Source organism: Rattus norvegicus, chromosome 10 (assembly GCF_036323735.1).
Source record: "Rattus norvegicus strain BN/NHsdMcwi chromosome 10, GRCr8, whole genome shotgun sequence".
NCBI classification, from domain to species: domain Eukaryota; kingdom Metazoa; phylum Chordata; class Mammalia; order Rodentia; family Muridae; genus Rattus; species Rattus norvegicus.
This window is the reverse complement of record NC_086028.1, coordinates 88,879,993-88,892,452: the sequence shown is the minus strand read 5'-3', so window position 1 is coordinate 88,892,452 and position 12,460 is coordinate 88,879,993. Positions and strand designations below refer to the sequence as shown.

General features: G+C 48.0%; 1 long non-coding RNA gene across 1 annotated transcript in view; it reads right to left on the bottom strand.

Moving 5' to 3' along the window:
* LOC134480884 (uncharacterized) overlaps positions 1–12,460 on the bottom strand; it is a 37,890-nt gene that overhangs the window by 8,020 nt on the left and 17,410 nt on the right. The window lies entirely within an intron of this gene.

The window sequence follows — 12,460 nt, the reverse complement described above, 5'->3', positions numbered from 1 at the left end:
AGCCAGGACCACCAGTCCAGGGATAGCACCACCCACAATAGGCTGGGCCCTCCCCCATCAGGCACCAATTAAATGCCCTACAGGCTTGCCTGTAGCCCTATCTTATGGGGGAGTATTTTCTCAGTCGAGGTTCCCTGTTCTCTGACGACTCTAGCTTGCGTCAAGTTGACATAGAACCAGCCTACACAACTAGTCTGATAGTCAAAGTGAAAGGGACAATATTTTCATTTCTGTGAGGATAATTACCAGGGAGATTTACAATGTTTGAGTCCGTCACCCAAATCCTTGCCCAAATTTCAGGAAAACAAAAGCAATAATTAAAAAAAAATCTTTTTATTTATTTTCGTTCTGTGACGTATACCCCATTCTAGGAGCTAGGATTCACGGGAGCAGAGACCAAAAGAAACTGGGTACTTGGAGAAGGACACATACACACGAGGACAAGGGACATCTGCTTTAGCATCTCCGACACATTCTTCTTAGGGTTTGCTGAGCCAGCAGGTGAAAGAGTCAACCCTCCTCTCTGTCTCACTCATGAAACTTAGCCTCCCAAGCTCCTCTGGCTGCACCTCCATTTCTAGTCCACAGGAACAGGAAGGGACGCAGACAGGCATCTACACCCAGAGCTAGCAGCTCCCTACCTCCTGCTACCACCATAGCCCGTGTTCCCACACAGTAAGTGCATAGAAGACAGCCACAGGCACCCTGGTTGCAAGATCTGCCACGGGGCAGCAGGCATAGGTATGATGAACTGGGCTGGTATTCACACGCAGACACACACGCGCTCACTCATGTGCACGCACCTACACATGAGCTGATTATCCTGTCTCTTTTCTATACCCACCCTCCATGCACTTCTACCATGCCCCACCGTTACCAACTGAAGAGGTTCAAAAGGCTCGGGTGGAGGGCTGCATGACCACACTGCCTCCTTCGCCCCTTCAGGGGCTCCATGTTTTGGGGTGGGGGCAAGCTGCCCTCCTATGACATGACTCCCCTCCCATGACTCTCACACTCACCCCCCACACCACCTGCACCCCCCTCTCCGCTGTGGCTGTGCTCAGCCACTGTCCTGCTGTTTCCAGGGGTGAAGGGGAAATGCCGGGCTGGAAGGCATGCCGGGACTTTGGGCTTAATCAGGTTAAGCCACGCCCATGAGTAATTTTCCTCATCTAGCCAGAAGGTCCTGCTAGACCCAACCGTTCCTAGAATTCAGGTGAGAACAGGACGGAGACAAAATGCCGAAATTCCATCAGATCTTTGTATTGTCTTGCAGACCCCAATGAGAAGTTCATGCTTTCCAACAAAAGCCATTTCTAAGCACCTGTATTAGTCAGGGTTCTCTAGAGAAACAGAATTGATAGGCTTCCTATATATTCAAAGAAAATGACATTGGCTTACTCAATAGAGTCTGGGTAGTTCAACATCGGGGAAGGTGGAGCCCTACGCTTTCACCACCTCCCTGCTTCCTGACAGTGGGTGCAGCGTGACGTGGCCCCATCACGAGGACTGTACCCAGGGCATCCCTTTGGTCACACTGTGCTGTCATTTTACCTCTATAATATTGCCTGGTTGGCAAGATGGCTCAGTGGGTTAAAAACACTTGCCACCAAGCTGAACATTTCCCCAGGACCCACACGAAGGAAGGAGAGAACTGGAGAGAACTGGCCCCTACAAGCCATTCTCTCCCCTCCACACATGTATCAAGGCACAGGTGAGCCCCAGACAAACACACACAATAAGTGACATTTGTTTTTAAATGCAAAGCTCATGGTTGACTGCTCTAAGTGGTGTCTATGACTAAGGTGGTCAAGTCTCTGCTAATTGCGTCTCTGATGGTAACATTTCTTCAGTTGTACGAAGGGCCAAATAGTGTGTTCAGACCATTACTATCTCCAGTCTGTGGTGTTGTGGTTCAAACACTAGGGAAGCCAGCTCCCTGGGCCTCAAAGACAACTCAATTGACACCCAGACACAGGGACTACATCATCAAGACACCTCTTCGGGTCATGAAGTCACCCGAAGGTTCAAAGCATTGTATGCAACTGTGAAGCCAGTTCAGCCTCCCCTGGCTGATTTAAACCCCATTTTTACAGAAGGGTTCTGCCGCTCTTCTTGGTGGCCGTCTTATCATGGGTTCGATAGGCAGATTTTGTCCGTGCTGCTTGCTGCAAACGACAATACAACCATCAGGCCCACCGGAAAAGCCTTCATAAGTGAACTTAGGCTGACTGCGACATGTGCTGAGATGATGTCTTATATCGCAATATCCATCTCCACAGCCAGTGGGCTGCCTTGTGCTGCTATGCTTCCGGGAGTTGGGATAAAAGCAGCCTCATTTCGACCCATTAAACAAGAGTTGAGGGGAAAGCATGGTGCTGATTTCCCTTGCCGCAAAGCTTCACAGCTTGAAGGGAGTAAAGAAATAGCACCAGGAAAATTCCTGAACCTACACAGGGTCACAAATACTCAGGAAGGAAGGGTGAATGGATATTCAGGGATTACGGCTGAAGAAAGAATATTTCAACATCGTCAGCTAGAGATAGAAGATGTTCCCCGGCAGTGACCACCTAAACGGCCAGGAAGAATTGGCCCACCCAAGCAATGAGACCAAAGAATCGACTAAGCAAGCATAGAGAACCGGCTTGCAAGGAAAGGGAGAGAGAACAGACTCTCCAGAAATGAGAGACTGCTGGGGTTGGCCTGGTGCTGCTATGTATTCAAATGCTAAATACTGGCCCCCAAGATCTGATTGGCCCCCCATAAGGAGAGCCTCAGTACACCAAGAGATGCTATGTAAACCTTGCTCCCCAAGTTAATAAAAGGCTAAAGCCTGTGATTGGGCAAGAGAGAGAGCAAGAAAGGCAGGACTTGAGGATGGAGTGAGGGGGTCTCAGGAGAGCAGAGGAAGAATAAGGGCAGAGAGGAGACGTAGGGAAGAGGAAGCTGCCCCGAGATGAGAGAAGAACCATGAGCACCTGGCCAGAAGAAACAGAAATATCAAGGGACATTGTGGCTATGACATAAGTCAGATTAGCTCCAAAACCTGCCTAATCTAGGCGTACAGCGTGTAAATAAAACACCAGGATTGTGTGTCTTTTATATGGGCCAGATAGAATATATAATTCCTATATGAGAGACAGCAAAGACCACGGGGTGCCAGCAAGTGCTCTGTGGGAGCAGTAAGGATGGCCTCTGAAGACCGTAGGCTTGGAGCTAGAGCCAACTGAGTTCAGCAAAGCCACCGTCCAACCTGAGACAGCCCTCAGCCTTCCTGTTACTGAGCCAAGTAGCTCAAAGACAGTTGACAAACGTTGTCCAGCAAAGGCAACTCCAGCAGAGATGGGGCCCCGGTGCCGACCCAACGGAGGTCCTGACAAGCTGACACTTTTGCTACCAGCACAAGTGGGAACAAAGGCTCCTCAGCTCGAGGCTAACGGCACCTGCACTCAACCCCAAGAGAAAGCACCTGAACCCACACAGCCTTCAACACCTATGGAATTGAGCCTAGATGCTGATTGCTGGTGCCAGCCTGTCTGTTCCACTTGTCCAGACCACTCTAGACAAAAATTTAAGAAAAGAAAGAGAGACAAGTAAGTTTTCGGAACCACAGACCAGGGTTTCCAGACCTCTCCAGAGGCCGTTCTCTCAGAAGTTGCCCTTCTTTACATTCTTACGTGCGCTTCAATCCCAGCGTCAATAAATTTAGAGAAAAAAAATGTGACAGGGCGTATTCTCATTGACCCATCAGCAAGTCCATCAATCGGCCTCCTAGACCAAGATGCTTTGCGAGTGCTCCAAACAGAGGCGCAAAATCGAAAGAGGCCCCCAAGTCCAGGAAAGAGCATCTTCTTCGAAGTGTGAAAAACCCCAGAAATACTTCGTTGACTAGAACCTGAAAGACAGAGAGAGCCGTGTAAAGAAACTACTCCGATGGCTTCGGAAGACGCCCTGGGCCCAATCAAGGTGAGCAGGCAGGGGCCCAGCTGGAGTGGTGGTCTAGGTCTCCACTGTGCAAGCCACAGAAAGATGTCGCTCAGAGCTGGACTGTCACTTATGACAGAGGAGAGTCGCATCAGAGCAAGCACACCTGACACCTGCTCGGACAGCATTTATGAGCTTGCCAAAACCATCAGCGACAAATGACCCGCCCAATTCGGAAGGTTGAGAAGATAGAAAAGAAACTAGAGATCCACCCTCTTCCTCTCATCGTGTCCGCCCCAGAGCCCAGAAGTCCAGGTTGACTTATCAACAGGGCTTTATTCCCTCAAAAAAGGGGACTACGGCAAGCCGCTGCTCTGCCACTAGACATCACCCAGCACAACACCAGAACCTGCCACGTGCCCCAGAGGACCCAGCTTTCGGAACTGCATTCGGCTAGCACTACATACCCTTTTGCACCATGAACGGACATACCAGTGCAGGCAGCTACAGGCACCTGCCCACCCCACCCCCACCCTTTCGTTTTCCATTTCCACAGCGGGGGCGGGGAGGGGTGTGTGTGTGTGTGCAGGATTACTCCCACTGGAATTGGTCCTTGCTACCCAAATTTAAAAACAAACAAACAAGATTTCTTATTATGTGTAACATGTAAATGCTGTATCAGACACAAAGGACAAAATAAGACAAAACCATCAGATGGCTAGCAGACCTGACGTGATCCAGGCATTTCTTCCTTAATCCTTTTACCAAGTAGTTCACTTCCCTGAAGCCCACTTTCCTGCCTGCTCAACCTCGTTAATACCAGATCCCAGGAATGAGCCTTCCCATTGCTGGGGAACCTTAGACAACATTAGGCCTCTGCACGCACAAAGCGTGATGCTTGGCCAAAGGGCTGATTGTGAAATGCTAGAACGGCACAGATGGTAGCCAAAAAAAAAAGAGAAATAGTTCAGGCTAGCCTTGGTCCTTTAAATAGTTGTCTGGTGGCCACCTCGCCAGGGACCTAACATTCTTGTGACTACTGTCATCCTTTCATCTGGGTGTTAGGTTTTGAATGAGAACTGCCCTCCAGGACAGATCTGAACCCTCGGTGCAGCATCATTGGGGGTGGACTAAAGGATTTGTAAGCCTTGCCCCACTTCCTGCTCACATTCTCTACTTCCTGTGTGCGGTTGAGACACGATCTCTCATCTCCCGTCCCTGCTGCCATGCCTCCTCCACCATCGAGGACTAACCTTCGGGAACCATTATAAACTCCTTCCGCGGTTGCTTTCGGTCAGCGGTAACAAAATAACTTGAAAACTCTGGGAAGTTGGAAAGTTCTGGCACAACATCAGAAATGTCCTCCAAGGAGATTCAACTGAAAACCGGACCAGAAACTTTCAACCTCAGAAACCTAGATCCTACTGGTGCTCCTTTCTTGGGGAGACTGTCCTTTCTTGGGGGGAGCCTGTCCACTCTGTGTCTATTGTTTATTCTCGCCTCAGCCCATACTCAATAGGCTTATACAGTTTTTCTCTTCCAGAATTCAACAAACCCGATTACACAGGGTCTCTGGCCCCGCTGCCACCAGGATCAACAAAGAGCAACACTTAAGTAATGGCTTCCAGAGGTGATATACCCTTTTGTCTGAGGGATTCCATAGACGGTTCCCAATGGAGACTTCACAACCTTAGGAAAGAGTAGGAGAGACTGTTTCTGCCCAGCTCAACCAGCAGCTCCAAGGACAGGCACAGGAATAGCTTAGCAACCTAGGACTCTGCTTGGCTCGGGCTCTGAAGACGCCCTCACAAGGACAGACTAGTGACCTAGGACCGTCATCTGCATCAGGCTGTACACACTGTGCTTCAGACGGAGCGTGGCTCTTCTCCGGAAAACACCTTAGTAACTCAACTCTTTTGTGGCTGATTTTCACATATTCTAGCTATGGCAAGTGGAGGGTGGGGGCGGGGCTGGGGGCAATCCAGCCTGAAGTGGTTCTGGATACACGTCTGTGGGCCATGCGGACCATGCCAACAGAGGAATTGGCATGGAACCGGCAAGACAGAGCATGTTCAAACCCTGGAAATCTCAAAACTTGAGACCAGCAGGAGTGAAACAAATTCCCTCCCTGTTTTCTTGTCTGCCTCCCTTGGAGCAAGTAACCCAGAGACCCCTCCACCAGGTGGTCACGGGTAGTCATAGAGTGCCTGCAACTCTTCCCCATGCAAACAGAGCATCGCCAGTATATTAGCCTCTGCAGATAGAATGCATTTACCCCTCAAACCCCATCCTACTCCCCAAGGTTCACACAGTCCCTGTCCACATGGAATAAAATACACAAGCTATTTCACCAAGGATCGTCTGAGACTGGCAGTTTTTTTACTGAGCTCTAACCCTTGGGGGGGGAAGACTCTCAGCCTCTGAAGCACTCGTCCTTGAGCCTTTCAACCTGCCTGGCTGGGTAGGCTCTCGTCATTTGCAGAAACTCACATCAGAGTACACCCCACCCCAGCCCCCTGCCACACACACACACACACACACACACACACACACACACACACACACACATTACCCCTGCCACCACAGCTGCTGCAGGACTGGACTGGACCTACGCTGCCCCAAACCTCTTTATCCCTTTTCTAAGACCTGTAACACTTTGGGCATTCCCAGCCTGACCAGAGAGTTCTATGAGCCCCATTTATCCCTGGATTCCACTTTCTCTCTTCTGGCCTGGCAGGCAGGCAGCAGCATCTGATGGATGCCCTGGAGAGAAGAGGCAGACTTCAGACCCCACCCATGCCAGGCTTCTCCCTGTGCTTTCCAAGCATAAGGTATACAGGGATGACCGGGCAACCTGGGAAGAGAGGCAGAACTCGGAACCACACATGCCCCTCAAGGCAAGCCCTGTCCCTTGAGCTTTAAGGGACACTTTTATATTTACCATCTTATGCCTATACATAATTGGCACACACATGATTCAGACCAGATGCTTCATGAAAAAGAATGTCCCAACCGAGCAAAGGCTCACAGAATCCAAGCCCATCAGTCAAACCAGAAAGACAGCCCCAAACCTGCCCTTCTTGCCAACCAACTCTGCTACCCTTAAAACCCAAAAAGAATTCTTTGAGTACTATAATCACAGAGTCCGCTGCTCGGTGTATGATTGGATCGTTTCTGAATAAGGTTTCCTTGCCACTTTGCAATCCGTGTGTGCCTGAATTCTTTAAACAAGATGCAAAAAGAGTCTGGAAACACCCAGCAGCATGCTCCAGCAACACATCTAGGACCCACGTCATCTGTAAGGAGCCACATGGACGCTAAACAGTAGCTCCTCTCCAATACCATCTTCAGGCCTCGACTCTCATTTTTTAAAAAAAAAATCGCTTATTCGTTTCATCGTACGTGTGTGTGCACATGTGCAGCTGTGCTTGTGCATCGAAATTCAGAATTAGAGGTCATGTCGGAGTTAGTTCCTTCCTTCTACCGTGTGGGGGTTGAAATCAGGTAGATCCTCGGGCTTGGCAGCTGGCGATTCTATGCTCCGAGCCATCTCTCAGCTCTGGCCTCCAGTCTAGAGGAGGAATGTTGGGCAGCCAGACCAGCATTAGCAGGCTTGGAAGCCATTGAGAACAGACTCCTCTCTTAGGGTCGGCTTTAGGTCCCAGTTCCAATTTACCATATGAAAAGATGGAGGAACGGGGCTTCCTTGGGACCCTTTAAGGGAAAGCTACTCCCTCCCGGTTGAAAAAACTAAAACAAAATCTTGCTTATCCCTCGGGTCCTAACTAGATATGACAGTCTAACATGCCTCCAGGATTAGAGATCATATACTATTGTCCCTCAAAATGGTCCTGTCAATCACCTACCAGGGGACCACGCCTCACGAAAGCTGATTTACCTGAAGACTTGCTAAGGAGAAATAAATTATCCCCTTAGTATAAGAGAATGCATCTACATGCTCCAGGACCCCTCAGACTTTCAACCACTAAACCCGCCCACTTTCTCACCTCTAGTTCAAAAACCATCGCTTTTTCCCTTTCCCTTTCTACGGCTTCCTTAGGTACTGACCAAAATCAGAAGCATGCTTGCCCAAACACTGAGATTTCTGTTTTCTCTGAAGATTCCCATTCTACAGCCGCTGCAGCTTTCCCACTGCACCTAGAAGGCAGGATTTTCCTCTTCTCAGTCTGCCTCCTTCCCACAGCATCCTCAAGAATTCCCAGCTTGCCTGGCCTATGGTTTTTCTTTCAAGCTACCATAAAATGACCCTCCACCTTCCTTCTGTGATCCTTTAAAAATTCTCTCACCATCAAGACTAAGGACATCATTACCATCCCCTGAACTACTTTTCCCTGCTAATGTCTGAGATGCAGATAATATTATGACCAAAGGAGTTTCATTTTTGGTGCTAGGCATCTTGGTACCCATTAGCCCTTCTGCATCTGACTCCAGTCCCTGGAAGGTAAGTTCCCAGTGAGAGACTCAGTGACCTCCACTCAAAGAAAAGCACAGCTGTGACTATCTACTTGTTATGATATGGGGGTCTTAGGGGGGCTTGCGTGGTTCTTTGGGGAGGGTTGCTTCTGTAGTTTGCTTAAGCAGATACCCCAAGATTGTTCTGAGTTGCCTCTGTCACCTAACGGGGTGGAATAGAACAGTCTTCACTTGCTTGCATAGATACTGAAGGTCTTCCTGTGGCTTTCCTCTTGAAAAGTCCTTCCACGTCCTTCAACCTCAGATTTGGCTCAACTGCTAGCAAGAGAATCAGTAACTCCTTTGATTAGAATTGGATTGAGTCTGTGATCTTTTCCAAAGGGGCATGGAGTCCATAACAATAAAAACCCAGGGTTCTTCACAAAAATGGCATGAAGAGTTCTCCTACACACAAAATCCTCTCAAACTTATATACAAACTGACTTATAAAAGTATACGGAGGTCTTTGTCATGGGGACACAAAAAGAGGCTCTGCTCTATCACTGAGGATGCTTGAAGGAGTTCCCTAATCTTTGAGAAACTCGACTCAGGCTAAACAAGGATTTGTGGCATCTATGCAGAGAAGAATGGCAGGGTGAGCAGACTTGAAGCAGAGGTGGGGTAACATAGAAGGTGTTTTACTATAAGGCTTAGGCATGAGGGTTGCAGGAGATTCTCAGGACGAAAGGCACATTCAAGAGCATGGGGAGGGAGGGAGCTACACTGTCATCACAACAGTGGCCCGCACTGTACCATTTTGGTGGGATTTGAAGTGGCTGACTTTAAAGGGTGGCTAAGGGACGTAGGTCAGACCCCAGGGTGGTTCCCGAGGAGAAGCTGGGCATCTGAGAGGACTACAGTTAATAAGGTGAAAGTCTAGATCTCAGGGCTCAAGTCTCATGTGGAGTTTCCAGGAAACCTCTGGGAGGAAGAAATAAGGCTCACCTCCAGAACCTGTCCATTCCAACTTTAAACCTGGTTCGTTGCTATTTTGCATTAAAAAGATCTTCATTTTAAACATTATGTTTATTTTTTTATCTATATGGGGGTGGTATGCACCTCAGTGCGGGTCCATGGGAGCTAGAGGCTATCTGGTCTCAGGACCCCTGGAGTTGGGGTTATAAGTCAATGGGAGCCCCTTGACGTGGGTGCTGGGGACAGAACTTGGGGTTTCTGAAAGAGCTTCTGTGGGCCAAAGTGAAGCCTCTTTCCCTATCCCCTATGACACAGACCTTCTTCTTAACCATTGAACCATCTCTTCAGACAACATTCCCCTCCTCAAAAAAATCTTTATATAAAGGGAATATGATCCCTTGGCCAACAACCTTCATAGCATAAGTCCTTCACTGTGCTGTAATCCTTGCTTCTTTTTTTTTTTTTTTTTTTTTGTTCTTTTTTTTGGAGCTGGGGACCGAACCCAGGGCTTTGCGTTTCCTAGGTAAGGGCTCTACCACTGAGCTAAATCCCCAGCCCCGTAATCCTTGCTTCTTAACTGGCAACAGGTTTCAACTAGACTCTGAGCAAAGGGCCTCTTTGCCTTCCTTTATCCCTGTCTTTTTCTGTCTTTCTATCCTACCTCAGTCTGTTTTCTGTACGATTTATTAACTTAAAAAAAAGGAAAATGTTGATAAATTAAGGAAGTTGCCACAATTAGGCAGCAGTCTGAACTTTTGGATCCCCAATTTAAATTTTTTGAAAAGAAACGGAAACCATCTTAGAAGGGGAACTGGTCTTTCAAGGTGGAGAACAGGGAGGAAAGGCTCCCTGGTATGAACAGACCCCTCAAGGGACATATAGAAAAGGCACGAAAACAAGCGGAAAGCAACTGAAGCAGACAGACAAAGGGGAAAGGTATGTGGGCTATGAACACACGTCTGGTGATCCCACTCAGCACTCCAAGATCGTCACGGCCACCCACTGTGCATGCACACCTCGGCAGCGCAGGACCCCTGCCCGAGTCGAGCTGCATGCACACTTCCCTCTGAACAACCGAATAAACTCCTCCTCTTAATGACCATCAAGCCATAGGGTCTACTAAGTCATAAACCAGTCACATCCAGCTATGGGGCTGGAGGAACCCATCTGGCTTGAATTCATTTTGCTTGTGTGCGTGTGCTGGTTTGAATGAAAAAAAAATGGTCCTCAAAGGCTCACAGGAAGCGGCACTCTTAGGGGGTATTGCTTTGTGAAGTGGGTGTGGCCTTACTGGAGAAGGTATGGCACTGGGGAGGGGGATGGGGGAAGTGCTTTGAGATTTCAGATGCTCACTTTCTCTTCCTGCCGTATTCATACCTGGATATAGAGCTCTCAGCTACTTCTCCAGCACCATGACTGCCTGCACACTGCAGTGTTTCCCACCGTGATAGCAATGGACTGAACCCCTGAACTGTAAGCCACAATTAAATGAGGGTTGCTGGGTTATGGCAGCTCTTTGTAGCAATAGAACCTGAGACAGAGTACTGCAATAAGGGAAACTGAGTCTAAGTAAACTTTAAGGAAAAGTCCCTATTAGCTTTCTCGTGCTCGTGTGCAATGCGGGCCCATATCTTGGGAAGGAATGTGTGCAGGACAAAAGAGGTTACATAGCTTTAAAACTGTCTATCAAACTAGAGACCGCCCCCCAGGCAATAACCTGTGGTCCTCACTACCCTCGCTCGTGTGGTCCATGGTAATGCTTTGAGAGTGTATTTGTGTCTGTGATGTCCTTTGAATTATTGCTACTTAGTAATCTGATCGTGCCTTTATTTTGTTCTTGAATAAAGTGCCAAGAACATGTAGGGGTTGTTACCTTTTTCTTTTTAAAGCATGTGAGTCCTTCGTGTTTGAAATCATGGAACCCCCTTTGCTGCTTTCAATATATATGATTAAAACTTTGCTGGAAAGAAATAAGCTAGACTCAGAAAGATAAATTTTCCTCTCACATGTAGAAAATAGGCTAATGAGCTATGTGTGTTTGCGCACACACGTGTGTATGCTTGCGTGCATGTACGTGTGTGCATGTGTACTTGATAGGCATGTACTCTACCTCTCAGCTTAGCCCTTACCCTTAGATGTATGAACTGCAGGAAAGTAGGAAATGGAACATGATGGGTGGCAAGGACATCCACACTGATGGAGAACAAGTTAGATTAACAGGGAAAAGACAAAGGACACGTTCTCTCCCACATGCGGTCTCTAGATTTAAAGGTCTCTGTGTATGTGTGTATATGTAGATATGTAATATATATATATATATATATATATAGGGGTGGGGGAGATATATATATACATACATACATACATACATACATACATACATACATACATGTGACAGGAAACAAAATGTAGGACTTGGTGAGGAGAAAAGGGACCAGCAAAGGGAAGGGAACCAGAAAAGGAAGGGAAGGGCAGTGGTGTCAGAATAAAACCCAGTATTTTCTACACGAAAATAAGTCCCCCAGCCATTTCCCCTGCATCCTTATTGAAAGACCTATCTTCATCAGAGGAGTCCTCGCCCTGTGGATACTGACCTAAGGCTTTTGTTTAGTTTTGGGGGTTTTGTTTGGTTTTGTTTTTGTTTTTTTGCATGTGGCATACAGGTCTGTATATATTCCTAAGCCACAGTGGCCATTTTAGTAAGAAAAAAAGTCTTCCTAGAAAGCAAAACTCCTGGTTTTCCAAGTCTGATCTAAGGACTCCAAAATGTCTCTGGGAAGGTCTTTGTATGTGTCTTGTCCTGGAGCATAATTCAGATACCAGCATGGCCATAGCCCTGCTTAACCCTTTGAACAAACTGTGTGACCACTCTGGGCAGAAGCATCTTGCTCTCCAGAGCCTTTCCTGTCGGCCGGTGCCCTTGAGACCAACACTCACATGCAGAGTTTCTGAGGTGAAGGAGGGGGCACTCCTGACTGCCTAGCCGCTCTACCAAGTACAGTGCCTGAGTCCACAGCAGAGCTCAGAAATTCCCAGTTTTACTCTGCAGACTGCCTCTCATGAGTGAGTTGAGAAGCTCAAAGGGCTCCACTAACCGGGCATGGTGGCTGATGCTTATAAACCCAGCACCGATGAGTCATCGGCCAGA